Source organism: Erpetoichthys calabaricus, chromosome 13, assembly GCF_900747795.2.
Source record: "Erpetoichthys calabaricus chromosome 13, fErpCal1.3, whole genome shotgun sequence".
In the NCBI taxonomy this organism is placed as follows: Eukaryota; Metazoa; Chordata; class Cladistia; order Polypteriformes; family Polypteridae; genus Erpetoichthys; species Erpetoichthys calabaricus.
In genome coordinates this window covers 60,664,951-60,685,685 of record NC_041406.2, presented here as the reverse complement: position 1 = coordinate 60,685,685, position 20,735 = coordinate 60,664,951, and positions in this window count along the sequence as shown.

The window sequence follows — 20,735 nt, the reverse complement described above, 5'->3', positions numbered from 1 at the left end:
TACCACTGCACCACCGTGCCACCTAAAGCGAAGAATTTTTACACATTTAAAAAGTACCTAGCTTGCACTTGTGTTTATAATGAAGTTTAAGGGTACCAGCATCCCACAGTGAAAACATACGCCTTAAAACTTGCCAAATACTGTATGTCCATTTTTCAAGTCAGTAGTGTTATTGAGTATTGATCTTGAAATCACGCACATATACTAAAATAGTGCATCTATGTCATTTTAGGAAGATTAAAAGCAACACATTTTGTGAGATTCAGAAATTTTAAAAGGAGACCAGCTGTGTGCTTCACCAGACTGCTTGTCTTCTTCCACAGCTCCAGGGGTGTAGTTTTCTCAAGCACTGTTAGTGACATTATTGAATGCTGATGCCCAGATGTGAATTGCTGTCTCTCTTCTGTAGACAACTAAATTTCTCTATATTAATATGAAATGAGCCTCTCAAATCTGCGAAGGGACCCATTTTGGCTGCTTTTGCCCCTGAAATTGTTACTTTCATGACTACTCACATTTCATGAGCATAGGTAAAAATCACATGCAGATTGAACAAGTAAAGTGGGGAGACAAGACACACCAGTATCAAGGATATAATTTCATTGTGGACTTGCCTAGTTACTCAAAATACAACTTCTGAAAAAATAGTGCCCTGGTTTCAGCATCAGCAAACGTTGTCAGGTGAAACATTATGAAGCCCTGTGCGTGTAAAACAAATACGAAGAACAAAACAGAGGTTTTAACCAAGAATGGGAGGATGAATTTGTTTTCTCTGTTAAGAATAATAAGGCTTTGTGTCTCATCTGTCTAGCGGCTATAAGCCACTTTAGAAGCAGTAATTTAAAGTGTCACCACGAATCCTATCATGAAAACTTTGCATGTGATTTTCCTCCTAAATCAGAACTATGAAAAAATAAGATAAAATTATTGAAATTTAATTTAGTGACTCAACAAAATTTCCTTTTTTCTCTCTGTAAGCAAAGTGATTTAGTTGCTGAAGCTAGCTTTTGTATAGCTTTAGTAGTACTAGGGTGTTGTACCGTGTTAGCCATTATGAATGTAGAGAAAAGTCAAGCAAAATGACACCTTTTATTGACTAACTAGAAAGATTACAATATGCAAGCTTTCGAGGCAACTCAGGCTGCTTCTTCAGGCAAGATGTTATAGCTTGAAATATTACTTTAAGTATATTTCCTTACAGTCATGGGGAATTTGCAAAAAAGAATATGAGTGATGTGATGGAAATTCTTGCTCGAGAGCTCAAAACTTAAACAAGCAATCAAACAAATTCACATCTCCCATCACACTACTGAGAGACGCATTTCTGAAATAAGTTCTGCAATCACATGTTCACTACAGAGTGCTCTAAAAACTGTGCGAGTTTCAGCTTAGCTATAAATGAATCCACTGACATTGAAGATATTCCCCAGCTAACTATATTCATTTGCTATGCTACAAATGATGGAAATGTAAAAGAAGAATTCTTGCATGATAAGCTTAAAGGAAACCACAAAAGATGCTGACATAACAAAGGTACCTTGACAAAGTTTTGTCAAATGCTCAAGTGCCACTGCATGAACTTGTCAGCATTGCGAAAGATGGAGAACCAGCCATGGCAGGTCAAAAGATTGGCCTAGCTGGGCAAATAAGACAAGATCCCAAACATTTCAAGTTCAACAATGTCATAAACTGTGTTTTACAAATTATGAATTTCATACGGGAAAATATCAAAATATACTGTGAATTTAGAAATTTTATTGATAAACTCGAGGTTGAAGAAAAAGCAAATGACCTTTCAATCTACTGTATTGTAAGAAGGCTGTCAAACACCAATCTTTTGAATAAATTTGTTGCCCTTTATGAACCAATTATTGCTTTCATGAAAGTAATCACAAATGGGTACAAGATCTGAAGTTCTTTACAGATGTAATGCAAAACCTCCAATATTTAAATCTTGCACTTTGAGGAAGGAATAACATTATTACAGAACTTTCCAAATCAGTTGGGGGCTTTCAAAATAAAATAAAGCTTTTTCAAAGATATCTGGCTACAGAAATTCAACTACTTTTCCAACATTAAATCAAGATTAGCTGCTTTTATGAACATTAAAATTCAAGACAATAAATTGAAAACAATACAAAGAAAACTTAGAAACTCTTTATCGTGATTTTGAGAAGAGGTTTGAGAAACTGAAACAACCAGAAACATGCTTTGAATTAATTCTGAATCCATTTGTTACTGATGTCATCAGTGATGGATGTCCAGTTGCTGCAGCTTTTTCCTTAGATGTTACTTCAATAGAAACAGAACTTATTGAGCTTCATGGAGATTTGGCTTTGAAATTATTGCAATAAAAGCTTGTCTATAATTGACTTTTGGAAATAAATCCCAGAAGCAAAATATCCTAATCTTCAGAAATTTGCCATTTGGCTTCTTTTCTGTTTTCAGGTGTGGAACATGACCCGGACACAGACAGGCAGACACGTTTGAATCATCCCCACACACGTTTATTTTGGTGCTCCATATTTACACAAGTACTCAATAGTCCCCAACTCCCCAAAGTCTTGGTCACAACACAATGCCTTTTCCTTCTTCAGGCCACCTCCTTCTCTCTCCTCCAGACCTCGTCCATCTTCCACCCGACTCTAATCACAATATGAAGGGAGGCGGCCCCTTTTATATTCCCCCGGATGTGCTCCAGGTGTGTTCCGGCAATCTTCCACCGACATGCCCCAGTGTGGCGGAAGTGCCAGCTGCATCCCCGGAAGCACTCCGGGTGTCCCTGCTCCTCTTCCCCCCAGCTCTTCTGGGTGGGACGGAACTGCTGAGGTCTAGGGCTCCCAAGGCATCTGGGCGCCCCCTGGCAGTGATCACAGGCCCCTACAGGGTTGAGCTTCAAAGCTCTGTACCCGTGGTCCCCATAGCCGCCAGGGCGGTCGCCCCCACGTGGTCTGGGGAAGGCGTAAGCCCTCTTCCAGTCCTCTGGGGCATCCTGGCCGAGTCGCTCCCCCCCCCCCCAGCCACCTGCGACACAGGTCAACTTACAGCGGTGAATCTCTCTTCTGTACTATGAAATTTGTCAAGTTAAAACATTGTGCTGTCCTCGCTAACAGTCACGTTACTGAGTTTCTCAGAACAGCCTCAACATCTTTTCAGCCAGATTTTAAACTTTTAAATAGAAAAATGAAAACCCAACCACAGCCTTCAATGAGCAAAGATGAAATGTTTTACATTAGTGAGTGGGACTTTGATAAAGTTGAATCATCATTCAAAGTCTATACATTTTTTTGTAGCACTTTTAAATAAAATTTAAAAGAAATGATCTTTATGGATCTTGAACATTCAAGTCTGTATGAAAAGTATTCTATGTGGCTCTTCTCATCAAAGAATTTGGCCTCCCCATCTCGCCCTATGTCTGTGCTGCGTTACTGTCGATTTCCATCATATTCTCATATATTGGCACTTGCTTTTGCAGTCTGGCATCAACATTCACCTCTCTTATTTCTGCTACCTTCCACACCATTCCTACCCACCGAGACCCACATCCTCAGGTTCTTACATCCTTTTGAACAATTCCCTCCATAACTTGCTATTCTCCAAATTTGTGACCTGCTGAAATTTCATGCTGTCACATCCTGTGTGCCCAGCTTTTGTCCTTCTAGATTCTAATGATGACTGTCTCAAGGTTTCACAGGTGGAGAACAGATTGGTATAGACATTACAATATAATTGATTTTACTGATGTGCTGCAGAATACCGGATTCAAACAGCTACAGAACACATGTAGATAAACACAGACACATAAGCTTGACTTTAGAGACAACACCAAACAAAAAAAATTATAATCCCCACACTCCCAAGAAACTTATTTAAATGAGTCTTTCATTTTGTGATTGCAAAGTTTCATGCAGAATCCATTTTAATAATAATTTAATGAAACTGTGCATGAAATTAAATGACACTAGTCATGAAAGTCATATCAGCTTATACTCCATGATTAGCAGGCTCTTTTTTTCTTGCACAACCTGGTGTATTCTTCCAATGCCTGTTATCAAGATCTCTGGTATCATTAGCTACAAACAAAACAAAACAATTAATTACAATACTTTTAAGCTCCTATTACCCCTCAAGTAAGTATGCAACAGTACTGAGATGATTCAATGTTTCAATGTTTCAGTAGTTGCAAAATAAAAAACATATTGGTATTGTCATGACACCTTTATAATCCTTTTGGTTTGTCCAGGCCATGCTCAGACTATTTCAGCTTGTGTTGTCTCTACCTGTTTGTCCAGAACACACAGCCTTGAAACAGATGACACAGAATTTACCATTGGCCTCCGGTCCCTAGTGCTATTATATCAGGTACACTGATGTTCTAAGATTTAAAACATGTTTTTTTAATAAACAGCTTATAACCAGCACAGAAACTGAATAATGTTTAACCACTCAAATTTAGATCAATCACTGTCATCTAGTTCTCTCTATCAATTTTAAGGGAAGAACTGATTCTCTAGCATATCTAAAAAGTCAACAGGTGATTACCTTTTCAAGCACCACACCCTCCATTTGTAAAGGCAAATAATGCATGGTATAATTAGTGTTAATTCTGTTTCATTGATTAATAGATCAGTTACAGACAAATGCCCTATCTGTGAGGAGACAGAGAGAAACCATCTTTCACTGTTATCTGTTTTAGAATCCAACATATTTCACGTTCTTAACTCTGTTTTTATTGTTCTTACCTTATCTCTTAACATCTGTTCATGTTTTTATGGTGTTTCTGTGACTAACAGCGATCATGCTTAAGTAAGATTGGTACAGTAATTTCCTGGTTGTGCAAGCAAGTAAGCTACTTATAATCTCAAAAAAAAAAAAAAAAGTCATACTGTATGAAATCATCATTGTGATTTGTTCAAGATTTTATTATTCTGGTGCAATCCAGAGTTTTTCTAGATATTAAACTCTATAAAATGACTTTTTTGCTTTGCAGACTCCCTCACTATAACCTATCATCTACAGGGGAGGAGTGAAAGCTTTAGATTTGTCGAAAATTTCAATCTCCAGTTTTTGACAGATCTTGACATTCTAGGGTCTCTTGGTACTGAAAACTTTGATATCGCGATGATGGGTGTTTGTCTGTGAGTCACAATTTCTTGAGGACGGTCTAGAGCTAAAACAGATGGAGGGAAAAAAACAAACTCGAAACCTAGGCCTGTTATGAGATGACGATGTGCTGATCGGTTTTTGAGCTAAATCGTGCAAGAGAAAGAGGCACTCTTGAGGAACCTTCAACTACCATAATTCTCCAATTAATTATGAATACTTCTCATCATTTGCTATCGTAAGGACTTATTTTATGATCAGAAAGACCAGCATCAAAGTAAATAATTACCGAAATGTTATAGAATAGTTCAAGTAACTTGCTTCCTAGAGCGCAAAGCCTACTGACGCTCACATCTGAATTTTTTTGGATATGCTTGTAAAAAAATGGTATATTAATGAGTAATTGAAGTAATTGAACTTATTAGTATTATTTGAAATGCTGAGTTAAGATTTGTTTATTGCTTTTTTTGTTTTGGGCTGTGTTGTTCTTTATTAATTTTCTGATCCATTGATTTTAGATTAATAATGTTGATTTCGTTCTTTCTTTCTTTCTTTCTTTCTTTCTTTCTTTCTTTCTTTCTTTCTTTCTTTCTGTGTTATGTGGGGAAATTATGAAAACATTAAATATTTACCACTACACTTCTTGCCTCCAGAACACCCACTTTTAAAGGAAATCCACTAATTACTAATTTGGGTTATGTTATGTCATGATTAGTAACTCTCTTCCAACACTCTAAATTATGAAGCTGCTTTCCTGCCTTTGCTCTGATGAAGTGTTATGCTTCTAGTTTTGCTGATTTGCATCCTATGATTCATTTGTAGTCTATTTGCCTGCTCTTGCTGTCATTCCATGTGCACTTATTTAATCTTCTTCATGAAAACAGCAGTATTTCACAGTTAATGATTTTAACAACCTTTAAATTTAAAATGCATATAGATAAAAATCAGCAAGTCAATTAAGCAACTTGTACAACCACCAAATGTAATGAAATTTAGCTCTGTGTTTTGTGCAGGAGTAAGTCAAGTGGCAAGAGTGTTACGGTTAACTGCATCCAAAAAGCATGGATGTGAAATATTTTTTGGTGTTTTGGGATAAAAAGCATAGTAAAAGGTTAGATGTAGAACTTAAATTAATTATTTTCAGAAACCAAAAAACCTGTGATGAAAGCAAAGATATACATTCACCAGTTGGACCACTGGCTGGACCCCCTTTTGCCTTCAGAACTGCCATAATTCTTTGTGGCATAGATTCAATAAGGTGCAGGAAACATTCCTCAGGGACTTTGGTCCATATGGACATGATAGCATAACGCCATTGGTGCAGATTTGTCAGTTGCACATCCATAATGCGAATCTCCCATTCCACTACATCACAAAGGTGCTCTATTGGATTGAGGTCTGGTGACTGCGGAGGCCATTTGAGTACCGTGAACTCACTGTCATGTTCAAGACACTAGCTTGAAATGAGTTGAGCTTTGTGACATAGCACATTATCCCGCTGAAAGTAGCCATCAGGTACACGGCAGTCATAAATGGATGGACATGGTCAGCAACAATACTCGGGTAGGCTGTGGTATTTAAACGATGCTCAATTGGTACTAACGGGCCCAAACGGTGCCAAGAAAATATCCTGAACCTTTGATACAAGGCAGAATGGATCCATGCTTTCATGTTGTTGAGGTCAAAGTCTAACCATCCAAATTTTGCTGCAGAAATCAAGGCTCATCTGACCATGTAACATTTTTCCAATATTCCATTGTCCAATTTTGGTGAGCCCATGCAAATTGTATCCAAAGTTGCCTGTTCTTCGCAGTCAGGAGTGGCACCTGATTAACAAAGAACAGGTTCAATGTGCTGTACATTCAGAGATGCTCTTCTGCATACCTTGGTTGTAATGACTGGATATTTGAGTTACTGTTGCCTCTCTATCAGCTTTTTATCAGCTCAAACCAGTCTGACCATTTTCCTCTGACCTCTGGAATCAACAAGGCATTTTCACCCAAAGAACTGCTGCTCACTGGATGTTTTCCCCTTTTCTGACCATTCTCTGTAAACCCTAGAGATGATTGTATATGAAAATCCCAGTAGATCAGCAGTTTCTGAAATACTCAGACCAGCCCCAAAAAACTGGCACCAAAAAACATGTCATGTTCAAAGTCACTTAACTCGCCTTCCTTCCCCATTCTGATGCTCGGTTTGAACTTCAGCGGGTTGTCTTGACATCTACATGCCTAAATGCAATGAGTTTCTGCCATGTGATTGGCTAATTAGATATTTACGTTAACAAGCAGTTTACGTAATGAAGGGGATGGTGAGTGTATATTGTCTTCATAAATGAAGAAAAAACTATTAACATAAAAAGAAAATAATTTTTTTTAACATAAAACTTTCCACCTATCAATATTGACCAACTGTTGACTTCACCTCTCGTATGTTTATTGGGGAGAAGTATAAAGCATGTTACTTATGACTGCAACTGCTAAGCACAAAGTTCTAAATTTTTATTACATGATCGTAGGTGTTTTTAAAAAGCAGTTAAACATTTACATCTACATCATCTAAAGTGTCATCGTCACCATTTTCTAACAGATGCTTAATTAAGCATTCTAGTAATATTTGCTAATCCATTACAACAACAACAACAATTTATTTTTGTATAGCCCAAAATCACACAAGGAGTGCTGCAGTGGGCTTTAACAGGCCCTGTCTTTTGACAGCCCCCCAGCCTTGACTCTCTAAGAAGACAAGAAAAAAAAAAACTTGTAAGGAGAAAAAATGGAAGAAACGTTGGGAAAGGCATTTCAGAGAGTGACCCCTTTCTAGGTAGGTTGGGCATACAGTGGATGTCAAAAAAGGGGGTAAATACAATACAATACACAGAACCAAACACAGTAATACAATAGTACAACAGTAATATTACATGTACAGAGCAAAATGCAAGAGTATATGATACCACATAATATGATTCAGATTTGTTGAGAATCCTGGATACCTTGGTCATCAAGCTGCCTCCCCCCTACTGGCCTTTCTACAGCTGAATCAGTGCTGGGCCAGCCAATCTGATGAAAGGACGCTCCAGTTTTCAACACTCTAATTTAAGAGCTTGAGTGTTTTCATTTAACCAGGGAGAGTTTCTATGTGCTTCAATCACTTTTGTTTTAAGGGGAACCCACTCTGTCCAGAGCATCTCTCAAGGTCATATTATAATTTGATGTTAGTTGATCTCAATTGTTTTCCATGTTTACATTTGATGTTAACTGACCTAAATGGTTTTCCATAATTACAATTGACTTACTCAAAGCATCTACAGTATACATTTTGAAGCAGAATTACAATCTAGATGTCGCACTGTCTTTGTTTTAACATGTCATTGTATTGGTAAGGGCAGAAAAAATCAAACATAACTAAGGAGTGATCAGAAATAATTTAATGGAGTCATTTAAAATTTGAAAATCAACTTTGTAAATTATAATTAAATCTAATGTGTGGTTATGATTATGAGTTGGACCTTTGACAATCTGACAAAATCCCACTGAATTTAACAAATAAGTAAAACATTTGCTAAAAATGTCAGTTATCACATCAATGTGCACATTAAAATCCCCCATCAACACCACATGATCATAATTTATAGCCAAATCAGATAAAATGTTGCCAAATTCAGTCATGAACAATGAATTTGGCCCTGGTGGTCTGTAGACCAGCACTACAAGTGTGACAGAATCTGTTTAAATATTTAAAATGTCTTAAAGGATGTGAAGTCACCTAATCTTTTAGAAGTGATTTGCATTTTGGATTTCTACACGTGTTTAAAATGGACCTTGCTGTTCCATGTTGCAAATGAAAAAAGAACAGGACCAATTTTAGAATTCATTAAAACTTGATTAATATGAAATTTAAGATCCTTTTGGTGACTTGAGAAAAATACATAGGGGGAAGCAAAAGCCTGCTTTGTTATATTCTTCTTCTCTTCTGATTTTTTTGGGCCCAGTGGTACATAAGGCGGAAATATGATGATGCCAAGCAGATTTGTCAGGTGCCAGTGATTTTACTTCTGTCCAGTTCATACTCAGTAAGTGAAGGTCTTCATTAATGTTTTGCACCCAGGTCATACTTGGTCTGCCTGCTTGGCGTTTTCCAGGAAGGGCCCACTGCATGGCCTATTTGGGTAGTCTGCTGTTATCCACAGATATTAGATGGCCAAACTAAGCCAGACATCTTTTCTGTGATTTGAGAATGATAGGCAACTGGGCAGCTCTTATCCAGACCATATGTGTAGTGGTCATTTCTTGCCATTGTTTGTGCATGATTGGCATAGGCTTTGTTATATACAAATTTTAAGAAGCTAAAACTTCTTGAATTTATATAAGTAAATCAATTGCCTCCAACTGTAATTTGCACACTTCGGCTTTAACAAGAGAAATCAGTTAGAATTCACCATGCCATCCATTCCTTACCCCTGCTTAAACCCAGTCTGAGTCTCAGAGCAGCAACACGAGATCAGGAGGCTGATGAAAGAGATTCATTCTGAGATAATTCTAGCTTGTCATAAGCATATTAACATTCATAATGAAACCCATACTGCTTATAAACTCAAAATGTCACGATTTGTGTTAATGCTGGATTTCACTTTTTGCCAAAATCAAACAACACATAAGTCATTTTTGAAAGTTGATCTTTTTGTATAATCATTTTGTGGTTGTGTAAGGTTCAACAACTGGACTGGAGAAATGTTGGGACATCACCCTGTCTAATAACAAATGGCAAGATAAACAAAATGAGCACAATGGTGCAATAACAGAACTTAAATTGCCAATAGCAAATAATCTTTAACAGATTAGGTGTGGTTTGGGGCTCCTTCACTCACATGTGGAGAGTTCAGGAGATGCCACCTTCTATGAGTGCCTCGCTTTTATACTCCTCTGACTGGAAGGGATGGGGTCAATTACCCTCTCTAGGTGTCTTCCCCTGGATACTGAAAAAGAAAGAGATGGTGATCCACAAACACACATGTGTGGCAATATATAGGAACTGAATTGCAGTATATTTAAGGTTGAGTGAGGATTTGCCCCCAGTGTAACAACAAATGGAAGGGTTTATTGGCATGGGGGATTTCAGCATAGGGTTTATAAACAATGACATGGTCATCATGGACTACTAGATTGATCTGCAAAAACTGCCTTTGTTCTGTAGTTTTAATGGTGTCTGAAACAGCTGATCAGATTTTGCTATTACTTACTCCTGCGTACTAATGCAGACTTAGCCACTGAACTGGACAGGGTTTGCTGTAACAATTACTCATAACTGAAGACTTCATCCATCCTCTCCTGTACCATTTAAGTATGTGTTACTTGCACTTTCACTACATTGTCAGATTTCAATTGTTATATTAATGAACACCACATTGGCTTTTTAAAACCCATGAATGACAAAAGTTTATTGTTTGCAGATTCATTTTTATCAATTAAATATTATTTTTAGCAGCCATGCTAATTGCAAATCTCTACAATTTTATGCTCCATTAATAAACTACATGTGGTATCATTACAAACGTATGCCTCATATTACAAAACATTATGAACTGAGCCACACAAATGTTTTTCTCCTTCTTGTAGTTTCTTCCTTTTCTTTTGGCTATTCCCGTTAGGGGTTGGCACAGCGGATTATCTTCTTCCATATTTTTCTGTCCTCTGCATCTTGTTCTGTTACACCCATCACCTGCATGTCCTCTCTCACCACATCCATAAACCTCCTCTTAGGCCTTCCTCTTTTCCTCTTACCTGGCAGCTCTATCCTTAACGTCCTTTTCCCAATATACTCAGCATCTCTCCACCGCACATAACCAAACCAACACAATGTCGCCTCTCTGACTTTGTCTCCCAACAATCTAACTTTAGCTAACCCTCTAATGTACTCATTTCTAATCCTATCCATCCTCGTCACACCCCCCAGTGCAAATCTTAGCATCTTTAACTCTGTTACCTCCAGCTCTGTCTCCTGCTTTCTGGTCAGTGCCACCGTCTCGGGTATGGAAATTTGTATTGTTGTCCACATATTGATTTGGCAAAATTTTACACTGGATGCCTTTCCTGATGTAACCCTCCCCATTTATCCAGGCTTGGGACCGTCACAAAGAAACACACTGGCTTGTGCATCCCCTGTGGCTGAGTTCCTTCTTGTAGTTTATTATTCTTTAATAATTATTTATTGTATTTATATTTATGTATTTATTATGTTTTTCCAATCAGCTCATATTTGTGGCTTATATTACTTGTCTTTAATATGTTGAGCCTAAAGGGACAGGGCCTCCTGACACTGCACCTGTGAGACCACCCTCAGGCTTTTATTCTTTTTACATTTTTCCCTGCTTTTCTGAAGCTAGAAACCTAACTTTGCTGTCATTTTGGAGGTTCTACCTCCCAAGGAATCAAATTTTGTAATCAGAATTTTATTTAGAGCTTTTGTTTTGAGATTTATTAATTTATACCTGCTTTTCTGATGCTATTTTATTATTTTGGTGATCGGTGTCGCAATTATGCGAAGTTTACATTGCCATATCCATTTAATTTTATCCCATGACGCATCAAGTCATCATTGCTTATGATGTCATCAAGTACACTCAATATCCAAGATATGACCAAATATTGTAAAGTTTCTTTTGACACATTTTTAATTCCTATTTTCTTGACACAAGTTCTGCCTTTTGACTTTGATTTCCGGCTTGCAGTATGGCTCTGATGATTCTCTCTTTTGACCTGAGGTTTTGACCTTTGTTTTGACTTCTTATTTCATTCTTTTCTCCTGTTCCTCAGTCTCTATTTTCGACTAACTGGACGTTTTGTGGCCAGCACATTTCTAAGCTTGCATAAGGCTCACTGAGACATTGACTCCTGATCATGTTTGTTCGACCCTTGTTTTAATTGGTGGATTCTGTAACTTCTTGGATTCTGAGTTTTGGCTCGTGAACTTAATTTTGTTAATTGTTGGGCTTGCCCCTGTTAAGAAACACTTTTGACATTTTTTTAAATATATTTGTTTAAAACTTCTAAATATATTAGAGAACATTGATTAGTTATTTTGGGTCAAGGTTTAATGGTTCCCATACCCCTCTTTTGTTTTCAGTATTGGGTATTGTGGCCTGTGTAGGCAACAAAGCCCATTTCTTGAGTTTGAAGCCACGATACCAAGGTTAATACTGACTCTTTAGCATATATAACATGCAATGCCAGCTGACAAAGTGTCGCATGAGTGACAACACACCACACAACTTCCAAGAACCGATCACTGAGCAACAGAGCATTGCAATATGGCAAAATCAACCTTGTTCTAAAAGATAAATGAAAATAAAAATTAAAATTACAATAAATTAGCAGTCACCTAAATTGTAACAACTTTGAGTTTTGATTTTGTTTTGGTTTTCATTGCTAGATTGTTTTTGACTATTAGTAGCATACTTCCATGAAATTATTTAAGTCTATTAAAATGATTTTTTTCTCTTTCAATAAATGTTTCACCATTTTATTTAGGTGTACCCCTTGTTTGAATTATTAAGGAACATCTTGGATTGGTCAGTTCCTGTAACAGTTTTGCTTTTGAGAAAGTTTATTTTTCTTAATGTCTTATTTGAATAGTGCCATGATGCCATTTTGTTTTATTGTTTATGTCACCATTTTGAGCAGCCACTGCCATGTCACTTCTGTGGGTTGTTGAAGGCGTGTCTTTGGAGGTCATGCACTGTGTTGTCACTCTAGTGACACTGTATGATGTCTTGTCAACATCAAAGTTTGCGGAAAACCTCATGGAAGAAACTAGTATTTCTTGTTTTTTTTACTTTTTTTTGTTTATGAGTATATCTTGCATTCCATTCCTTGGACTTAAACTTGGGTTACCAGTAATGCATGGTTTACTTTGTTACTTTCAGTTTTCATCACACTTCTCTGACCACACATGTTAGGCTCACCCACTCCTAATCCTAATCTCTCTTCTTTTTGCCTTGCCTCAACTCAGCATAATGTTCTGCTTGTGCTCTGACTCATCCTCTGAAATGTCTTTTTGTCACCTCCTAGTCTTTATGAACTGTCCTTTTTAGGATTCCTTTTGTGTCCCAATATTGTTTGTTTCAAAACAACCCAAACCAATGATTATCTGTTTCAAAAATGTCATTAGCATTTTGTCCACATCCTTAATGTAGTTCTGTTTGTGGTCCAAAGTACATGGCAGTCCTTTTAATCGAAACATTTTATTTTCAAAAACTTATTTACTTTTACAAAGTTATACTATCCCTGTAGTTGGAACTGCCCTTGGACAGCTGCATTCATCTCTCTATGCACCAAAGCTAAAAGAAAATGACAGAATTGAATTTTATCTGCACTTTATCAATATTATATAGAGGGGATGTGATTTACTGTATAGCAGATTGTGTTCCCTTCACTGCTGGCTAGAAACCTGGTATGCAAATAAAAGCATAGCCTTTGTGAACAACTGGGGTGATTTTTGGGAAAGGCCTGGATTTTTCAAAAGAGATATGTCTTCATCCTAACTGGAGGGGATCTTTTGTATTATCCCAAACTATGGCAGCAAAACTGCCTGGCTGACTGATTAGAGCACCATTCAGGCTGCAGTCATGTGATCTTAAATCACAGGGTGTTGTTTGTTCCACATGTTACTTTCCTAAAGCTCTTACCCATAATCCCTGTTGTGGGGCATCCAGTAAATTTAGTCATGATGCAAACCTTAAATTACTTGATAATCAAAAAATAAGGTGTATAATTAGACCAAGAGATAAAACCAGACCCTCCTCCAAGGGCACCAGTAATAGAAACTTAGTTCAAATTAAAACAAAAAAATATATCACCAGTTCAGAAAGAAGTATGTAGTTTTAAATGCTGCTTATTGAACATTCACTCTCTTGGCAGTAAAGCTGTTTTGGTAAATGATATTATATTAAGTACAAATCTGATCTGTGTCTTCTCACTGAAACCCCTCTTAGTAAATCTGTTCCCCTAGCTGAGGCGTCACCAGATGGATACACATTCCTTCATAAATATAGAGATTCTGGTCAAGGAGGAGGCCTTGGAATAATTCATTATGACAAAAAGCAAATTGCTTCTAAAAATTTAGGCAACTTCACATCCTTTGAGGCATTCATTTTAAATATTAAAACAGATTCCAAAACAATTGTAGTACTAGTCTACAGACCACCAGGGCTATACTCATGGTTCATGAGTGAATCTGGCAGCCTTTTATCAGATCTGGCTATAAATTATGACCATGTAGTGATGATGGAGGATTTTAATGTACACATTGATGACACTTGTAGCAAATGTTTTACTTATTTGTTAAATTCAGCAGGATTTTGTCAGAGGTCCAACTCATAATCATAACCACACATTAGATTTAATTATAACTTACAAAGCTGAAATTCAAAATTTAAATATTACTCCATTAAATTATTTCCAATCACTACTTAATTACGTTTGATTTGGTTAATAGATGAAAACAAAGACAGTGCGACATCTAGATTGTAATTCTGCTTCAAAATTTATACATAATTTGAGTCAATTGTCATTTTGGAAAACCATTTAGATCAGTTATCATCAAATGTAAACATGGAAAACAGTTTGGATCACTTAACATCACATTATAATTTGACCTTGAGAGATGCTCTGAACACAGTGTCTCCCCTTAAAACAAAAGTGATCAAAGCACATAAAAACTCACACTGGTTTAATGAGAGCACTCATGCTGTTAAATTAGAGTGTTGCAAACTGGAGTGTAGATGGAGAAAAACAAAGCTGCATGTCTTTGAAATTGCATGAACAGAGAGTGTTAAAATATATAAAGAAGCTCTCTTTAAAGCTTGCTCAGACTACAATTCTAAAATAATAGATAGCAATAATAATAATTCTCATGTACAGTTTAGAACAGTGGCTAATTTAACAAATAGGAATTCAGATCTACAGGTCAAAATACCAACAGACATTAACAGTACTGACTTTATGAACTACTTTAATGAAAAAATTAAAAATATAAGATCCCAGATCTCAGTATCACAGTGAAAACCATATACTAGCCTGGCAGACCCTGTCTCACATTGCATTCAACAGTTTAGAAATTTTAATCCTGTAACAGAGCAGAAAGTATTGACTTTAATTTCTAAAATGAAACCTGCTACTTGTTCCCTAGATCCAGTGTCAACAAAACTAGTAAAAAGTGCAATGGATGTTCTTGCAGTGCCTATTCTTAACATTATTAAAAGTTCATTATTGCATGGCACAGTACCTGATGCACTAAAAGTGTCATTTATCAAAGCATTATTTAAAAAGTCAGACCTAGACTCACACATACCCATTTCAAATTTGCTCTTTCTCTCTAAAATACTTGAAAAAATAGTCACCAATCAGCTTCAGTCACACCTTACACATCACAATTTATTTGAGAAATTCCAGTCTGGCTTGCGCACTGGTCATTGTACAGAAATGGCACTAACGTGTGTTGTAAATGACATTCTGATGAAGGAAACTCCACTGTAATTATGTTGTTAGACTTGAGCACAGCATTTGACACTATTGACCATTCTATATTACTGCACAGTTTAGAAAACAATGTTGAGCTTACAGGTACCGTCCTTGCCTGGTTTAGTTCTTATTTATCAAATCGATATCAGTATGTACAGAAATGTGCTGACAGTAGTCCATCATTATACATAGAAGTGAAATATGGTGTCCCACAAGGCTTGATAGTGGGACCTTTACTGTTTTCACTTTCCATTCTTCCACTGGGATCTACCATTAGAAATCATAATGTTAATTTTCACTCATATGTAGATGACACCCAGTTATACCTTTCTTGTTGGGCAAATGAAATTTCTCCGATGTTGTCTTTAATTAGCTGTGTTAATGAATTAAAGTAGTGGATGTATGAGAACTACTTGTTTTTAAACACTGATAAAACAGAGATGCTAATTATTGCAGGGAATGATGCTGATCGCAACAATATTTTGTCATCATTTAACTCAGTTGAAATCACCATTAATTTTACTGAATCAGCCTGCAATCTAGGAGTTATCTTTGACTCTAGCATGTCATTTAAATTGCACATTACAAAGTTGTCTAAATCATGTTTCTCCCATCTTAAAACTATTGGGAAATAAAGGTGTTTTCTATTGGATGTTCAAACTGTTCTTTAAGCTTCCAGTTAATCTAAAATGCTGCTGCAAGAAAACAAGAAAATACAAACATATAACTCCAGTTCTTAAATCCTTACATTGGCTCCCAGTTAAGTTTAGGGCAGATTTCAAAATCCTCCTTTTAACATAAAAAACCTTAAATGGCCAAGGTCTGGCTTACTTGTCTGAACTTATCATGACTTAAAAACCAAAACGCACATTAAGATCTCAAGATGCAGGTCTACTTATGATTCCAATGATTAATAAAATAACAGTGGGAGGTTATGCTTTTAGTTACACACTGTGGAATGGTCTGCCTGCTACTACAAAAGATGCCCCTTCAGTCTCATCTTTCAAATCCCAGCCGAAGACTCACTACTTCAGTTTAGCATATCCTGACTATAGCTGCTGATAAACTGTACATACTGCATCTCTGTTGTCAGTCATCAGCACTAAAATATAAGTAATATGATAGTTATAATTTGTTACTAACCCTCACCTATTCTGTTTCTCTTCTTGGTGCTCAAATGTGGCATTTGGTGCCACTGCCCTACTGCCAAGTTGTTTAGCCTGCCTAAGGTAATGTCATCTCTGATGGAAGATCACAGGAATAATTGGATAGAGGGGTCTTTTCATCGGATTGGCTGGCCCAACGCTGACTCAGCTGTGGAATTGCCAATTGGGAGAGGCAGCTTGATGGCCGAGGTCTCTGGGAATCTGAACAAATCCAAATCATATTATCTAATATCATCTACTGTTGAATTCTGCTCTGTACTTGTAATATTTCTATTGCATTGTTATTTTGAATTGAGGATCACTTGTGTTCTGTTCTGTATATTGTATTGTATTAAGCCCCTTTTTCTGACACCCATTGCACGCCCAACCTACCTGGAAAGGGGTCTCTTTTTGAACTGCCTTTCCCAAGGTTTCTTCCATTTTTACCCTACAAGTGTTTTTTTGGAGTTTTTCCTTGTCTTCTTAGAGAGTCAAGGCTGTCAAAAGGCAGAGCCTGTTAAAGCCAATTGCAGCACTCTTTGTGTGATTTTGGGCTATACAAAAATAAATTGTATTGTATTGTATTGCATTCACACCTACAGAGCCAACTTAGATCCAATTAATCTTATTAATGCATTTCCTTGGGTACACAGAGAAAGACCATGCAGACACAAGAGACAAATAGATCCTCCCTGCTGACAGTGATACATCAGAGAACTGCATATGGACCCAAAGTTGCTGTATGATATCAATGCTAACCATAAGCCACTGTGCAGTTGACTTTGTGTGACATAATGTAAATAAACCAGATTTCTGGAGGAAAATGTTTGTGGATGAAGTAATCATTAGGTTAAAAGGTAAATGGACACCACTTTCTGTGGCCTCTTTTATAAGCTGCCTTAACTTTTGAGATGGGACATAACCAAACCCAAATCAGTGAAATCAATGGAATCAGAAGCAATGTTCTGCCAAAGGAGACCTTCTTTGATAGTTACTTAACTGAAACTGAGGAGACAAATTAGAACATTGAAACTACAAGAATGTGAAAGAAAATTCCATTTAGATACTCAGCCAATTTATTTTTGTAGCAACTTTCTATACTGTACACTCTGTCAAGGTGCTTTGCAAATACTCAGCTATAGAAAATTATTTGCATTTATTTTTCTACCCTTCCTGCATAAGCAGTTGCCTTGCTCAGGATCACACAGTGATTAAGAGGGTAAAGTGAAATGAAGCCAGCAGAACACACACTAGACAGTGAGGAGCAATGTCCACTGTCTAGCACATCAAAGTTCATTAGGGCGCTACTACTTTTAACTTTCTTGAATTAAACATATTCAAAAGGATAGTGAAGAGTACTATACAGGGTGGTCCAGGTCTAACTATGCAACTTTTAATGCAATGCAATAATTGCATAGTTAGATCTGGACCACCCTATATATTGGAGAGAATGGAAGTCCTACTAGATTATAATTGACTATAGTGTGTGTTTTGCTGTGGTATTTTCATTAGAAATGGAAATGTGTTATTTGGATATTCCAAAATGAGCATTTTGTTAATCAGGGCCCTATTTCACCCATGCACAAAAAATTTGCTATTGTGTTGTAAAGTTACACACATACAATATCCATCCATCCATCCATTGTCTCCCGCTTATCCGAGGTCGGGTCGCGGGGGCAGCAGCTTGAGCAGAGATGCCCAGACTTCCCTCTCCCCGGCCACTTCTTCTAGCTCTTCCGGGAGAATCCCAAGGCGTTCCCAGGCCAGTCGAGAGACATAGTCCCTCCAGCGTGTCCTGGGTCTTCCCCAGGGCCTCCTCCCGGTTGGACGTGCCCGGAACACCTCACCAGGGAGGCGTCCAGGAGGCATCCTGATCAGATGCCCGAGCCACCTCATCTGACTTCTCTCGATGCGGAGGAGCAGCGGCTCTACTCTGAGCCCCTCCCGGATGACTGAGCTTCTCACCCTATCTTTAAGGGAAAGCCCAGACACCCTGCGGAGGAAACTCATTTCAGTTGCTTGTATTCGCGATCTCGTTCTTTCGGTCAATACCCATAGCTCATGACCATAGGTGAGGGTAGGAACATAGATCGACTGGTAAATTGAGAGCTTCGCCTTGCGGCTCAGCTCCTTTTTCACCACGACAGACCGATGCAATGCCCGCATTACTGCGGATGCCGCATCGATCCGCCTGTCGATCTCACGCTCCATTCTTCCCTCACTCGTGAACAAGACCCCGAGATACTTGAACTCCTCCACTTGGGGCAGGATCTCGCTACCAACCCTGAGAGGCACTCCACCCTTTTCCGGCTGAGGACCATGGTCTCGGATTTGGAGGTGCTGATTCTCATCCCAGCCGCTTCACACTCGGCTGCGAACCGATCCAGAGAGAGCTGAATATCACGGCCTGATGAAGCAAACAGTACAACATCATCTGCAAAAAGCAGTGACCCAATCCTGAGCCCACCAAACTGGACCCCCTCAACACCCTGGCTGCGCCTAGAAATTCTGTCCATAAAAGATATGAACAGAATCGGTGACAAAGGGCAGCCCTGGTGGAGTCCAACTCTCACTGGAAACGGGTTCGACTTACTGCCGGCAATGCGGACCAAGCTCTGGCACCGATCGTACAGGGACTGAACAGCCCTTATCAGGGGGGCCGGTACCCCATACTCTCGGAGTACCCCCCACAGGATTCCCCGAGGGACACGGTCGAATGCCTTTTCTAAGTCCACAAAACACATGTAGACTGGTTGGGCAAACTCCCATGCACCCTCCAGGACCCTGCTAAGGGTATAGAGCTGGTCCACTGTTCCGCGACCAGGACGAAAACCACACTGTTCCTCCTGAATCCGAGGCTCGACTATCCGACGGACCCTCCTCTCCAGGACCCCTGAATAGACTTTTCCAGGGAGGCTGAGGAGTGTGATCCCTCTGTAGTTGGAACACACCCTCCGATCCCCCTTCTTAAAGAGGGGGACCACCACCCCGGTCTGCCAATCCAGAGGCACTGTCCCTGATGTCCATGCGATGTTGCAGAGGCGTGTCAGCCAAGACAGTCCTACAAGATCCAGAGCCTTGAGGAACTCCGGGCGTATCTCATCCACCCCCGGGGCCCTACTACCAAGGAGTTTTTTGACCATCTCGGTGACCTCAGTCCCAGAGATGGGGGAGCCCACCTCTGAGTCCCCAGGCTCTGCTTCCTCATTGGAAGGCATGTTAATGGGATTGAGGAGGTCTTCGAAGTATTCCCCCCACCGACCCACAACATCCCAAATCGAGGTCAGCAGCGCACCATCCCCACCATATACAGTGTTGACACTGCACTGCTTCCCCTTCCTGAGACGCCGGATGGTGGACCAGAATCTCCTCGAAGCCGTCCGAAAGTCATTCTCCATGGCCTCCCCAAACTCCTCCCACGCCCGAGTTTTTGCCTCAGCAACCACCAAAGCCGCATTCCGCTTGGCCTGCTGGTACCTATCAGCTGCCTCCGGGGTCCCACAGGACAAAAGGGTCCTGTAGGACTCCTTCTTCAGCTTGACGGCATCCTTCACCGCCGGTGTCCACCAGCGGGTTCGGGGATTGCCGCCACGACAGGCACCGACCACCTTACGGCCACAGCTCCGGTCAGCTGCCTCAACAATAGAGGCACGGAACATGGCCCATTCGGACTCAATGTCCCCCACCTCCCTCGGGATGTGGTCGAAGTTCTGCTGGAGGTGGGAGTTGAAGCTACTTCTGACAGGGGGCTCTGCCAGACGTTCCCAGCAGACCCTCACAACACGTTTGGGCCTACCACGCCTGACCGGCATCCTCCCCCACCATCGAAGCCAACTCACCACCAGGTGGTGATCAGTTGACAGCTCCGCCCCTCTCTTCACCCGAGTGTCCAAGACATGTGGCCGCAAGTCCGACGACATGACCACAAAGTCGATCATCGAACTGAGGCCTAGGGTGTCCTGGTGCCAAG